The sequence below is a fragment of the Lactuca virosa genome, chromosome 7, assembly GCF_052849685.1.
Source record: "Lactuca virosa cultivar CGN04683 chromosome 7, Lactuca_virosa_CGN04683_v6, whole genome shotgun sequence".
In the NCBI taxonomy this organism is placed as follows: domain Eukaryota; kingdom Viridiplantae; phylum Streptophyta; class Magnoliopsida; order Asterales; family Asteraceae; genus Lactuca; species Lactuca virosa.
Genome location: NC_136432.1, coordinates 152,741,050 through 152,753,837, shown reverse-complemented (window position 1 = coordinate 152,753,837; position 12,788 = coordinate 152,741,050).

Sequence of the window (12,788 nt, the reverse complement as noted above, 5' to 3'; positions counted from 1 at the left end):
AGTCGTAAAAGCACGATATCGAGTGGAGATGGGTCATACTTTCAAGTTTGAGAGACCATGTGTGTTGTTGAGAAGAGATCCAAAATGGACTCAATGTCCAACGTCGTTGTATGTGCAATCTAAGAGGTCAAGAAATTCAAGTTCGATCAACGTTTCCGATGCACAAACTCACATCGACCTTAATGAAGACACAAATGAAATTTCGGGCGACATTGAAGAGATCTCCCCTCCTCGGCGACCGTTAGGACATGAAAAGGTGAAACGCGCATCAAATTATGTGCAGGAAAGTGACAAGAAAGCAAAGCATATGGCAGAAATCGAAGCGAAATTCCAGGAACACATAAAACCGCAACAAGAAAAAAACATTTTAGGACGTGAGCACTTGAAAATACTTCGACGGCATGAAACGGATGAGCGAGATCGATAAGAGCGAGAAAAACACATGAATGACTTGACAATTCTTAGGACAAACACCGAAGGTTTGGCGTCTGAAGATCTTGAAGTGGTGCAAGCATTAAAGGTGAAGACTTGCGAAAAAATTAAGGGTAATATTTAAATTGTTAGGATCGTTTATGTTTTTAATTTATCATAAATTTTGTTTGGTCTTGTAATGTTTTCATTCTCAACTTAAATGTTATGCTTTTAGTTAAATAGAAAGTTTTTATTTATATGATATGTTTTATAAAATCATATAACTTGTTTTTATAATGTGACAACTGTCAATTTTGGGTCAAACAAAGTCAAAAAGTCAACCAAGTCAACTCGACTAGTATTAGGATTTTAGGATAAGCGCCATGTTTTTCTAATGTTACTAATGTACAATTTACAATAATAATACATAGTATCTCTCTCGATTGCCAATTATCAAATGTAAACCATAATTAGGGTTAGTAACGTAACAACTCGATAATTCAGCTATATATTATTTGGGAATAAATAATATTCGTAACATAAATGTAGTAGAGTTCATAAACCTAACACTACATGACAAATTCATGACAAGGCTACAAACACAACTTTTTGGTGAATTCGTCACCAAATGTAACAAAGTCTATACCCGTCTAAACACCAAATTTCAATGAAACAAACCTGGAAATTCAACCTAACTATTCATGTAACGTATTATTATTTGATAACAATATTTGTTATAATAATTTGGATTTTTCTAATTCAAATTAAATATTTATACATACTTTATACCTTACTTTCTATTAAAAACACATCATTTTTATAGAAATCCCACCGTTTTATAAAAATAACTAGATTTTATATAAAATCTAGCTAGTTTGACTTTAGGGGGTTATGAACCCAAAAAGGAGACAACTTGCTCCCCTTCTTCCCAACAAGTCCAATCCCTCACCCTTACCTATGCACACCCCACCCTACCCACCCCCACCCTCCTTTCCCTCTCTCATTTATGTTTCGGCCAAGAGCACTTCACCCACCACCATCTTCATCATTTTTCACTCTTCTTCTCCAAGTTAAGCTCTAATCTTCCAACCCTAAATTCTTCCAAGTGTTTTTGAACTTTTGGTAAGTACTTCATTCATCTTCTAGTGATTCTACACACTTCTATACTAGTTTCAATCCATTTACACACAATATCATGTGTTACTATTCATAGGATCTTCAAATCTTCATAATGTTCTTGACTTGAAACTTTCTTTCTACAACCTTCCATTCATCAAGAAAACACACATAAGGTGAGTTCGTACCCCTTCATTTTCAAGATTTCTAAGTTTTAGGGAGAGAATACAAGTAAACTTGTAAAAATATACAAGTTGTTATGAATACTTACTTATATTTTGTGTAAAAGTGCTAAATACATGAAATAAGGTTATTGTCACACCCCGCTAAAGCGGAAACGCAAGGTATGACAGCGACAAAGGTTTCATTGCAAAAGATAAGGATACATCACCATAGCAATATTAAAAAGTTTACAACCCATAGCTTAAACAAAACAAAGTACAAGTTTTCCAAAATGACATTGTTCAAAATATATAACTTCATAAAATAACTTCCACACGATGCAGCATGCTCTATGATGATGAATCTCTATATCCACTTACTAATTATTTCCTGAAAAAGCATGTAAAACGAGCGTCAACTATGAAAATAGTTGGTGAGTTCACAAGTATATAAAATCGTGCTTGAAATAATGCTTTTCGTAATTACAAGTACATTGCTTTAATGATAAACCAAGTTGATTGCTATTAATGAATACAAGTTTATTGCTATAACGAGAAACGAGTTTGTATGTGTATGAGCAAACAATGAGTCTCAACCAAACCTATGACTGAAGCCCTATCGAGATCTATGCTTATCGTTCCATAGATGAATATGGTATCATGCACTCCAGCGATTCGGGCGAGTGAGGAGTTGTCAATTCCTAATAGCGCTATCCATAATGACCATTGGCTCAAAGAGTTAATGGTTAGAGATACGGGAAGGGCCTTAGTACGATAAGTTCTCATGTTCCGTGTTGCATAGACATACATAAAGAAACATAGCAATACAATAGCAATCATGTTTGATACAATTCAATTTAAATACAACATAGTTTTTCTGGACATGCTTTTCCACCCCAAAACATAAAAACTGAAAATAGGGGAGTGCGTGAATACTCACAATGTTTCGAGAAGATACAAGTAATGCTTCGGAATGCACCAACGTCTTACTACCGGGATCCTACGACATCAAACACACGCTAGTGAGTTTCCATGTCGAATCTAATGCTAATATACTAAATCCTACATATAGTGAAATGCCAATTTACATTTTAGTATTTGATTTTGTATCAATTGGTTACACTTTTTCTGAATAATACAATTCTACAAATCGTGCGATTAGTTACAACATTGGAATATAAATTTTCCAAATTTAAATCCTTATTACAACATAAATTCACGAAAAATAGCATTCAAAGGATAAAAATTCTCAAACTTTTTATTTAACTGTTATTACACAATATTAAGCTGGGAAAAATATAAAAATGGATTTCCAAGCTGTTTAATTATATTTTATGATTTTTGAGCCTTTATTTCAATAAAAATTGAAATAGATAGAAAACAGTTTCCAAAATTACCCAAACTTTTTATTTAGCTGTTATTATACATAACTAGGCTGGGAAAAATACAAAACATATTTTTCAGTGGGTATTTCTATTTTTCCTTGTTTTATTCCTCTAAATAATCATTAATTGAAGAATAAATATTAAACAGTTAAAATAAATTACCAAAAATTTTTGTAACATCATTTACAGTACAATTAACCTGGGAAAAATGCCAAAAGTGGTTTTCATATTGTCAAATCTGGTTTTGGGTATTTATGTGTATTTAAGTGTGATTAACTTTGGAAATTAAGGGAAAAATAGTTTACAGTGGAGAAAAATCCTCAAAATTTTTATGTAACCTCCTACTGTTCAACATGATGTTCTGGTAAATTTTCATGAATTTTGGATAATCAGAACTATTTTTCCTATTTTTAGACCATTATAATTACCAAAAATTAGGAAAAATAGCAAGGCATGATGAAAAATGTTGAAATTATTTTTCTGAGTCACCCATCACAGGTAAGGTATGCGAAAATTGTTAGGTACAATTTTCTCACTCTCTAAAGTGGTTTTGTGATTTATTATACCCAAACAAAAAGAAAATCGGAAATCATATCAAACAGCAACAAAAACTGATGAAATTTAGTGAGGGGTCATTATTCACCATAAGGGTCATCCATGAATTTATTCCGGATTTATTGACCTCTGGAAGTATTTTAGGTGATTTATGCCCTTGGTTTCTAGCAATAATTTTAACAAATCAAAGAAATAATAAAAGCTTTTGGTATTTTACAGATTATCACATGCATGTGAGGGCTTTCAAAAGGAAAAATATCCAGAATTTATTCAGAAGGGAAATAGGGGTATTGAACCCAAACAAGTTAAGAAAAGTAGCATGCAATGATGCATGAGGTGTAAAGGTGGCTAAAGTTCATGAATTTGTGTAGCCCAATCAGTAGGGTTTTAAGCCACGAAATTTTAACCATCATTCACTGGATATGTTAAGTTTCCAAGGTATTTTTCCCCAGATTTATGGTTGGGTTTAAAGCCATTGTTCATGCAAGACAAAAATGGTAATCATAGAAAAAGAGCTGTTTGCGCAACCATTTTGTAAAAATTGCCAAAAATCGGATATTTAATATTTTACAGTGAGACCAGTTGGGTTTGAAAGTTAACCCATGGAACTATCCATCACAAAAATAATATCGGGATTTGGTTAAGAAATGACCGAGTTATGGCCGTTCAAAGTTGAACAAAGTATTCTGGCAGATTGCATGTTTGCTTGAGTGCATTTTTAGGACATTTAACAAGAACACCATGCATGCCTTTGTTAAGGTCCGATTTCTAGCACATGCATGGAGTGAATGAGCATCCAAGATGTACTATAAATGTTGTAAATGCTTTTAATCATGCAAGAACACCAAAGAAATGGAGAAGAAGATGTAACACTAGTTTTTGAAGTCATATGAACATGCATGCATCATTTTCACTCCTTGCATGGGTTTGATCCCGGATTTTCACCATTTCAAACACATGCATTGTGTTATGGTGAGAATCTACAAACCACAAGGGGAAAATAAAGATTTCTAGCCATGGAAAGGCATAGAATCCGAAAAAGAAGAGAAAACTAAGAAGATGAAGAAGTAGAACTTGAAACCATGGAAGAAGATGTTGTTGTTTACCTTGGTTTTGATCTTGAAGGAAGTAAGAGCACTCCAAGCCTTCAAATTTTCGAAACTATGGCTGAGAATGAGAGGATTTTCGTGGGTTAGAGAGAGAGAGGAGAGCTTGTGAGTGGAAGTGAAGAGAGAGTGAAGAGAGTGAAGAGAGAAGAGGTGGAGTGGGGGAATGAGCCTAATGATGGAGTTTTTGGGAAGAGAGAGCATGGGGAGAGGGGAGATGGCCAGCCATTGAGTGGGTTAGGCCTCCTCTCTCCTAATTTCAAATTTTATAAAACTCCCTCCAACATTTTTATAAAAACCCTAACTTTTATAAAAATATTTCTTAAGCAAATTTCATTTATTTAAAAATCTTGTTTTTAACTAATAAATTATGATTAATATTTGATAATTTAATTTCTATTTTATTGAACATAATTCATCATTTGATTAATAAAAATTTGATATTAGAGAGTTTTTAGCCAAATTTTATAAAGTTTTTAAGCTTTATAATTTACAAATTTGGATTTTTAACTCTTTTAGGGTTTTGGAATATTGCTTGATATTTATCATCATAATGAAGTATAATTAGAATACTTTAATTTATTTTTAGGGTTTTACACCCTTTTTCCAATTATAACAAAGCTTGAAAGTTTCATTCAATTTATCGCATTGGCATTTCCTATTGTAGTTGAGCAACTTACTAGAATTGTAAGTGTCAAGTATATCAGTCCTAGATCTTAGTTGGATCCTAGTTTATGCAAGACTTTGACCTAATCTATACTACTAGGTCATGGTATGTTGTGCATGAATGGTTTTTATAAAGATGCATGAGTCCGAGAATGACCTGAATTTGACAGTTGTCACAGTATCCCCCACTTAAAAAGAATTTCGTCCCGAAATTCATTCTATGTCATCACTTGTCGTCGCAAAGGAAAAGTTGTGGATACTTTTCCTTCATGCAGTCCTCGCGCTCCCCAGTGTATTCCGGTCCGCGTTTTGAGTTCCAACGAACTTTCACTATCGGGATCTTACTCCGCTTAAGTTGTTTAACTTCCCTGTCAAGGATTTCTATCGGTTCCTCAACAAAGTTTAGCTTATCATTGATCTTGATTTCCTCCAGGGGTACTATCAATGCTTCATCGGCTAGACATTTCTTAAGATTGGAGACGTGGAACGTGTCATGAATGGCGCTTAACTCTTGTGGTAATCGGAGTTTATATGCCACCGGACCAATCCTTTCAATAATCTCGAAGGGTCCAACATATCTTGGGCTTAGTTTTCCTTTCTTACCAAAACGTACAAGCCCTTTCCAAGGCGACACCTTTAGAAGTACCTTGTCTCCAACTTGGAATTCTAATGGTTTTCGACGATTATCCGCATAACTTTTCTGACGATCTCTGGCGGCTTTAAGCCTATCTTTGATGATAGCAATCTTGTCAGTTGTTTCCTGGATAAGGTCGAGTCTAGTCAATTGTCTGTCTCCGATTTCTGTCCAACACAATGGAGAACGACACTTGCGTCCATACAATGCTTCGTATGGGGCACATTGGATACTCGTGTGGTAACTGTTATTGTAGGAAAACTCAATTAGAGGCAAATGAGTATCCCAAGTTCCTTTGAACTCAATGACACACGCTCGAAGCATGTCTTCCAATGTTTGTATTGTTCTCTCCGTCTGCCCATCTGTCTGAGGGTGGTAAGCTGTGCTCAAATCTATCTTGGTTCCTAGTGCCTTCTGTAGCATCCACCAAAATCGTGATGTAAAACGACTATCTCTATCAGAAATGATAGATAGGGGTACACCATGCAGAGAAACAATTTTGTCGATGTAGATTTGGGCCAATTTTTCCATCTTGAAATCTTCCCGAATGGGGAGAAAATGAGCAGATTTTGTCAGTCGATCCACTATGACCCAAATTGAGTCGTGACCTTTAGCAGTTCTAGGAAGTTTGGTAACAAAATCCATAGATATTTGCTCCCATTTCCATTGGGGAATTTCAGGCTGTTGCAACAAGCCGGATGGTTTTTGATGTTCAGCTTTGACTATTGAGCATGTCAAACACTTCCCGACATACAAGGCAATATCCTTTTTCATTCCAGGCCACCAATAGTACCCTTTAAGATCCTTGTACATCTTATCCGCTCCAGGGTGGATTGAGTATTTGGATCGATGAGACTCCTCTAGTACCATGTCTCTCAGATTGTTAACCCTTGGAATCCAGACCCTGTCCTTAAAATAACGAACTCCATCAGGTTTGGTTTCAAATCTCACTTCCAAACCATGTAAGGTCTCGCCTGGAAGGTTTTCCTTGAATAAAGCTTTCTCCTGGGCATCAATGATTTGAGATTTCAAGCTTGTCTGAATCACCATTCCCAAAGCTCTCACACGGGAAGGTTTCACTCTTTCTTTTCTACTCAGAGCGTCGGCTACTACGTTAGCCTTCCCTGGGTGATAACGTATCTCACAATCATAATCACTAAACAACTCTACCCATCTCCTTTGCCGCATGTTTAACATTTTCTGATCTAGGATGTGCTGAAGGCTTTTGTGATCGGTATAAATGGTGCACTTGGTTCCGTACAAATAATGCCTCCATATTTTAAGAGCGAAAACTATTGCTCCTAGTTCTAGATCATGGGTGGTATAATTCTTCTCATGCGGTTTGAGTTGTCTAGAAGCATACGCAATGACCTTATCTTTTTGCATTAACACACATCCTAATCCTTGATGAGACGCATCACAATACACCACAAAGTTCTCTGATCCCTCTGGTAAAGCCAGAATTGGTGCATTGCACAACTTGTTTTTCAGGATTTGAAACGCCTCTTCGTGTTTCTCTTCCCAAAGAAATTTTCTGTCTTTTTGGGTCAAAGATGTTAATGGTTGAGCAATACTAGAGAAATTCTCAATGAAGCGTCTGTAGTACCCAGCTAATCCTAGGAACTGTCGTATTTCTGTCGGGGTTTTGGGGGCTTCCCATTTCTTGATTGCCTTTATCTTAGCTGGATCTACATGAATTCCTCTTTCACCGATCACATGTCCAAGGAAATGTACTTCCCGAATCCAAAATTCACACTTAGTGAACTTTGCATACAATTTCTGCTCCTTCAACTGCTCCAACACTAGCTTCAGATGTCTCTCATGATCTTCTTTGGTTTGCGAGTAAACAAGTATGTCATCGATAAACACAATTACAAACTTGTCTAGGTATGGTCTACAGACCCTATTCATCAAATCCATGAAAACAGCGGGCACGTTCGTTAGTCCAAAAGGCATGACTAAGAACTCATAATGTCCATAACGGGTTCTAAATGCTGTTTTGTGAATGTCTCCTTCGTGAACTCTTAGTTGATGGTATCCTGATCGGAGGTCGATCTTTGAGAAGTATGAAGCGCCCTGCAACTGATCGAACAAGTCATCTATTCGAGGGAGAGGATATCGATTCTTGATTGTCAACTTGTTCAGTTCTCTATAATCAATACACATTCGGAATGACCCGTCCTTCTTTTTGACGAATAACACTGGGGCTCCCCAAGGTGAAGAGCTTGGTCGAATAAACCCTTTGTCTAGAAGTTCTTGAAGTTGTCCGGACAGTTCTTGCATCTCGGATGGCGCAAGGCGATATGGTGCTTTTGCTACCGGTGCCGCTCCGGGAATTAAGTCTATCCGAAATTCGACCTGTCTGTGAGGGGGTAGACCGGGTAATTCCTCCGGAAACACTTCGGGATAGTTTCGAACCACTGGGATCTCCTTGAGTTGCTTAGCTTCAGGTTCTCTTTCTATCACGTGGGCCATGAATGCAATACAATTCTTCTTCAGGTACTTGTGAATCTTCATGCTCGATACAATGTTTAAACTTCTCCCTGGCTTCTCACCGTGTATGATAAGGGTTTCTCCATTGGGGAGAGGTATCCTAATGACTTTCTCGTAACAACCAATGTCCGCTCTATTCTTGGATAACCAATCCATTCCTACTATTACATCAAAACTACCTAGCTCGATAGGAATTAGGTCAATGCTAAAGAGTTTATCAGCTAAATTCAGAGTACAGCCAGGAATTATTTCATTAGTCCTAATTTCATGCCCATCAGCAAGTTCAATAGCATAAGCATTCCTCATCTTTTTCGATTTCAAGCCAATTAACGGGCTAAATGCTAAAGAAACAAAACTCCTATCTGCTCCCGCATCAAATATTACCGATGCAAAATGGTTGTTCAGGAGAAACGTACCTGTTATCACTTCAGGGTTCTGACGAGCTTCTTCTGCACCAATCACAAAGGCTACACCTCTTGGCCGTCCAACTTGATTTCCTTGGAAGTTTTGCCTGGCTTGGCCTTGTCCATTGTTACCAGGCCCTTTGTTCAGTTTGGGACATGCTCTACGGAAATGATCAATACTTCCGCACTCGTAACATTCCCTTTTTCCTTCCTTATTCAGCTTACAATACTTCGAGAAATGGCCTGATTGCTTACAGTTTTGGCACACTGGGCACGCTCCCTTATGATGAAAGTTACACTTATTGCACTTCGGAAGCGGTCCTGAGTACTGCTTTCTCTCCTGCACTTCCTGTTCTTGAGTTTTCACTGGTTCTTGCTCCTGGGCTCTTACCATAAAGTTTCTTGAGACTTTCTGCTTCCTCCCTGACTTGCCTCCATACTTCTTCTCTCCCTGTTCTACTGGCTTCCTCTTGCTACTAGAGTTTTCCTTTGTCGATGTCCCCATCCTTATCACATCATTGTTTAGTCGGTTTGCCAGGCTTACTGCACTCTGAATAGTAGTTGGGTTTGCTGAGGTAACCATTCCCCGAATCTCTGGTGCCAGACCCCAGATGTAACGATCTATCCGTTTCTCCTCAGGAGTAACCATGTGAGGTACCAGTTTTGCTAGTTCATGAAATCGGACTGTATACTTCTCTATCTGTGTTCCAACCATAGAATGGTTCCAGAATTCAGATTCAAGCTTTTGAAGTTCATCCTTGGGACAATACTCCTCTATCAGCAGCTTCTTTAGGTCTTCCCAAGTTAGCTGATATGCCGCTGTACGGCCTCGGGTTTGCACTAGAGTATTCCACCAGGTCAATGCCCTATCCTGAAGTAAACAAGTTGCATACTCCACTTTGTTGCGTTCGAGACATTTGCTAATGTGAAGGACCGACTCCATACTGTCAATCCATTTCAGCAACCCGGCCGCACCTTCCTTTCCATGGAATTCCTTAGGTTTACAGGCCATAAAGGACTTGTAGTTGCATTCTCTTTCATTGTTTCCCCGATTTCCTCCACTACTTCCTTGGTTAGCATTAAGTCCTGCAGTTACTTGAGTAACAATGTTTGGGATTGCTGCCATGAGTTGTTGTGCTACCACTTGAGCAACATCGGGTGTTTCGTTCTGTGGGCGCCCGTGATTAGGCCTTCCTGACATGGTTCTATGACACAAGAGTAGAAATACGTATAAATACATGAAATAATGTATATTATTTAGTTCACTACTATTTTGGAAACCATACGTGTTGTCAAATAAATGGGTTGCATTAATACCATGCATATAGATTTGAGAAAGAAAAGAAAAGAAAATTCTCTTTATTCGACCATTTCCCAATTAAATTCTAGGGTTTGACCTCATAGTAAAAGTTTTCAAACATAAAATAAAATTCTTCATTACCATTTGAAATTATCTTAAAACCAAACCAATACATCAATCCCAAAATAAAGTTTTAAATGTCTTTCCCAAAAGACACCCAACATGGGTTTTCATTTCATGACAAAATAAAATAAAATACTGAAATCAGAACCAAACACTAATCGCTATCCCAACAAGAATCATCAGCACCACAATCAGTAATAGCCCAACAAGCACATAATATGCGGTCATCGCATGACCTGCCACTCGTCTAGCAGCACTAGCAGTGTCAGCAGTCTCCATCGAATGCTGAAACAGGATTTCCATCCCTGTCAAGACTTCATCCAAAACTTCCCGATGCCCAGCTATCACAGCGAGACTGTGACGTAGGCCCGCTGCCAGTAACTGCAATCTCTGTGACTCCTCCGGGGTCATACCTGGCTGCCTGACAGGTATCCCTATGACTCGCGGCGGTGAGGGTGCTCTCGGTCCTGCAACGCTGGGTCCTACCCCGCTAGGTCCTGCCGTGCCAAGTCCTGCTGTGCTGGTGGCTATCCTTCCTGGAATAGGAACACTCTTCCTCGCCGTCCTCCGAATACGAAGCCCATAAAGTGGTGGCTGTGGCAACACCGATGAAGGCGATGCCTCGCGTCGTTGACTCGGGGCGTTGTCATTGCTGATCTCCACCGAGTTTCCTGTATCTTTCGTATCCTCCGATGGGTCTTCTTCTACCGAGGCGGGGGGGGGGGGAGGGGGTTACGTCGAGGGATAACAGTGACGTAGTCGGACTCATCGGCTGAGGCGGTAGCGCGGGAAGATGACGATGTTGACATAGGGGACTGAGACATAGATTCAATGAGATATGAAATAAATGACAATGCATGCCTATAATATGCAATGCTTACACACACCAAAAATTAACCTTTTTGAATTTTTGAAATAAAGTTTTCTCAAAAATTTTGTTGAACATATTCCCATTATAATTAGCTCAAGCTTTGTATAAATCTTTCCTTAATTAAACATAGGTGATCAGGCTATGTTTAATCGAGGTCCAATGATACAACTCCCGACCTAATTATACTAGTAATATGTTTGATGTAAAAAGAATCTCTTTGTAAGTTTTAGTTATAGGTTGTGTTTTCTTAAAGGAAAACTGATGTTCTCTATAACTTTAGCTTTGATACCACTTCTGTCACACCCCGCTAAAGCGGAAACGCAAGGTATGACAGCGACAAAGGTTTCATTGCAAAAGATAAGGATACATCACCATAGCAATATTAAAAAGTTTACAACCCATAGCTTAAACAAAACAAAGTACAAGTTTTCCAAAATGACATTGTTCAAAATATATAACTTCATAAAATAACTTCCACACGATGCAGCATGCTCTATGATGATGAATCTCTATATCCACTTACTAATTATTTCCTGAAAAAGCATGTAAAACGAGCGTCAACTATGAAAATAGTTGGTGAGTTCACAAGTATATAAAATCGTGCTTGAAATAAGGCTTTTCGTAATTACAAGTACATTGCTTTAATGATAAACCAAGTTGATTGCTATTAATGAATACAAGTTTATTGCTATAACGAGAAACGAGTTTGTATGTGTATGAGCAAACAATGAGTCTCAACCAAACCTATGACTGAAGCCCTATCGAGATCTATGCTTATCGTTCCATAGATGAATATGGTATCATGCACTCCAGCGATTCGGGCGAGTGAGGAGTTGTCAATTCCTAATAGCGCTATCCATAATGACCATTGGCTCAAAGAGTTAATGGTTAGAGATACGGGAAGGGCCTTAGTACGATAAGTTCTCATGTTCCGTGTTGCATAGACATACATAAAGAAACATAGCAATACAATAGCAATCATGTTTGATACAATTCAATTTAAATACAACATAGTTTTTCTGGATATGCTTTTCCACCCCAAAACATAAAAACTGAAAATAGGGGAGTGCGTGAATACTCACAATGTTTCGAGAAGATACAAGTAATGCTTCGGAATGCACCAACGTCTTACTACCGGGATCCTACGACATCAAACACACGCTAGTGAGTTTCCATGTCGAATCTAATGCTAATATACTAAATCCTACATATAGTGAAATGCCAATTTACATTTTAGTATTTGATTTTGTATCAATTGGTTACACTTTTTCTGAATAATACAATTCTACAAATCGTGCGATTAGTTACAACATTGGAATATAAATTTTCCAAATTTAAATCCTTATTACAACATAAATTCACGAAAAATAGCATTCAAAGGATAAAAATTCTCAAACTTTTTATTTAACTGTTATTACACAATATTAAGCTGGGAAAAATATAAAAATGGATTTCCAAGCTGTTTAATTATATTTTATGATTTTTGAGCCTTTATTTCAATAAAAATTGAAATAGATAGAAAACAGTTTCCAAAATTACTCAAACTTTTTATTTAGCTGTTAT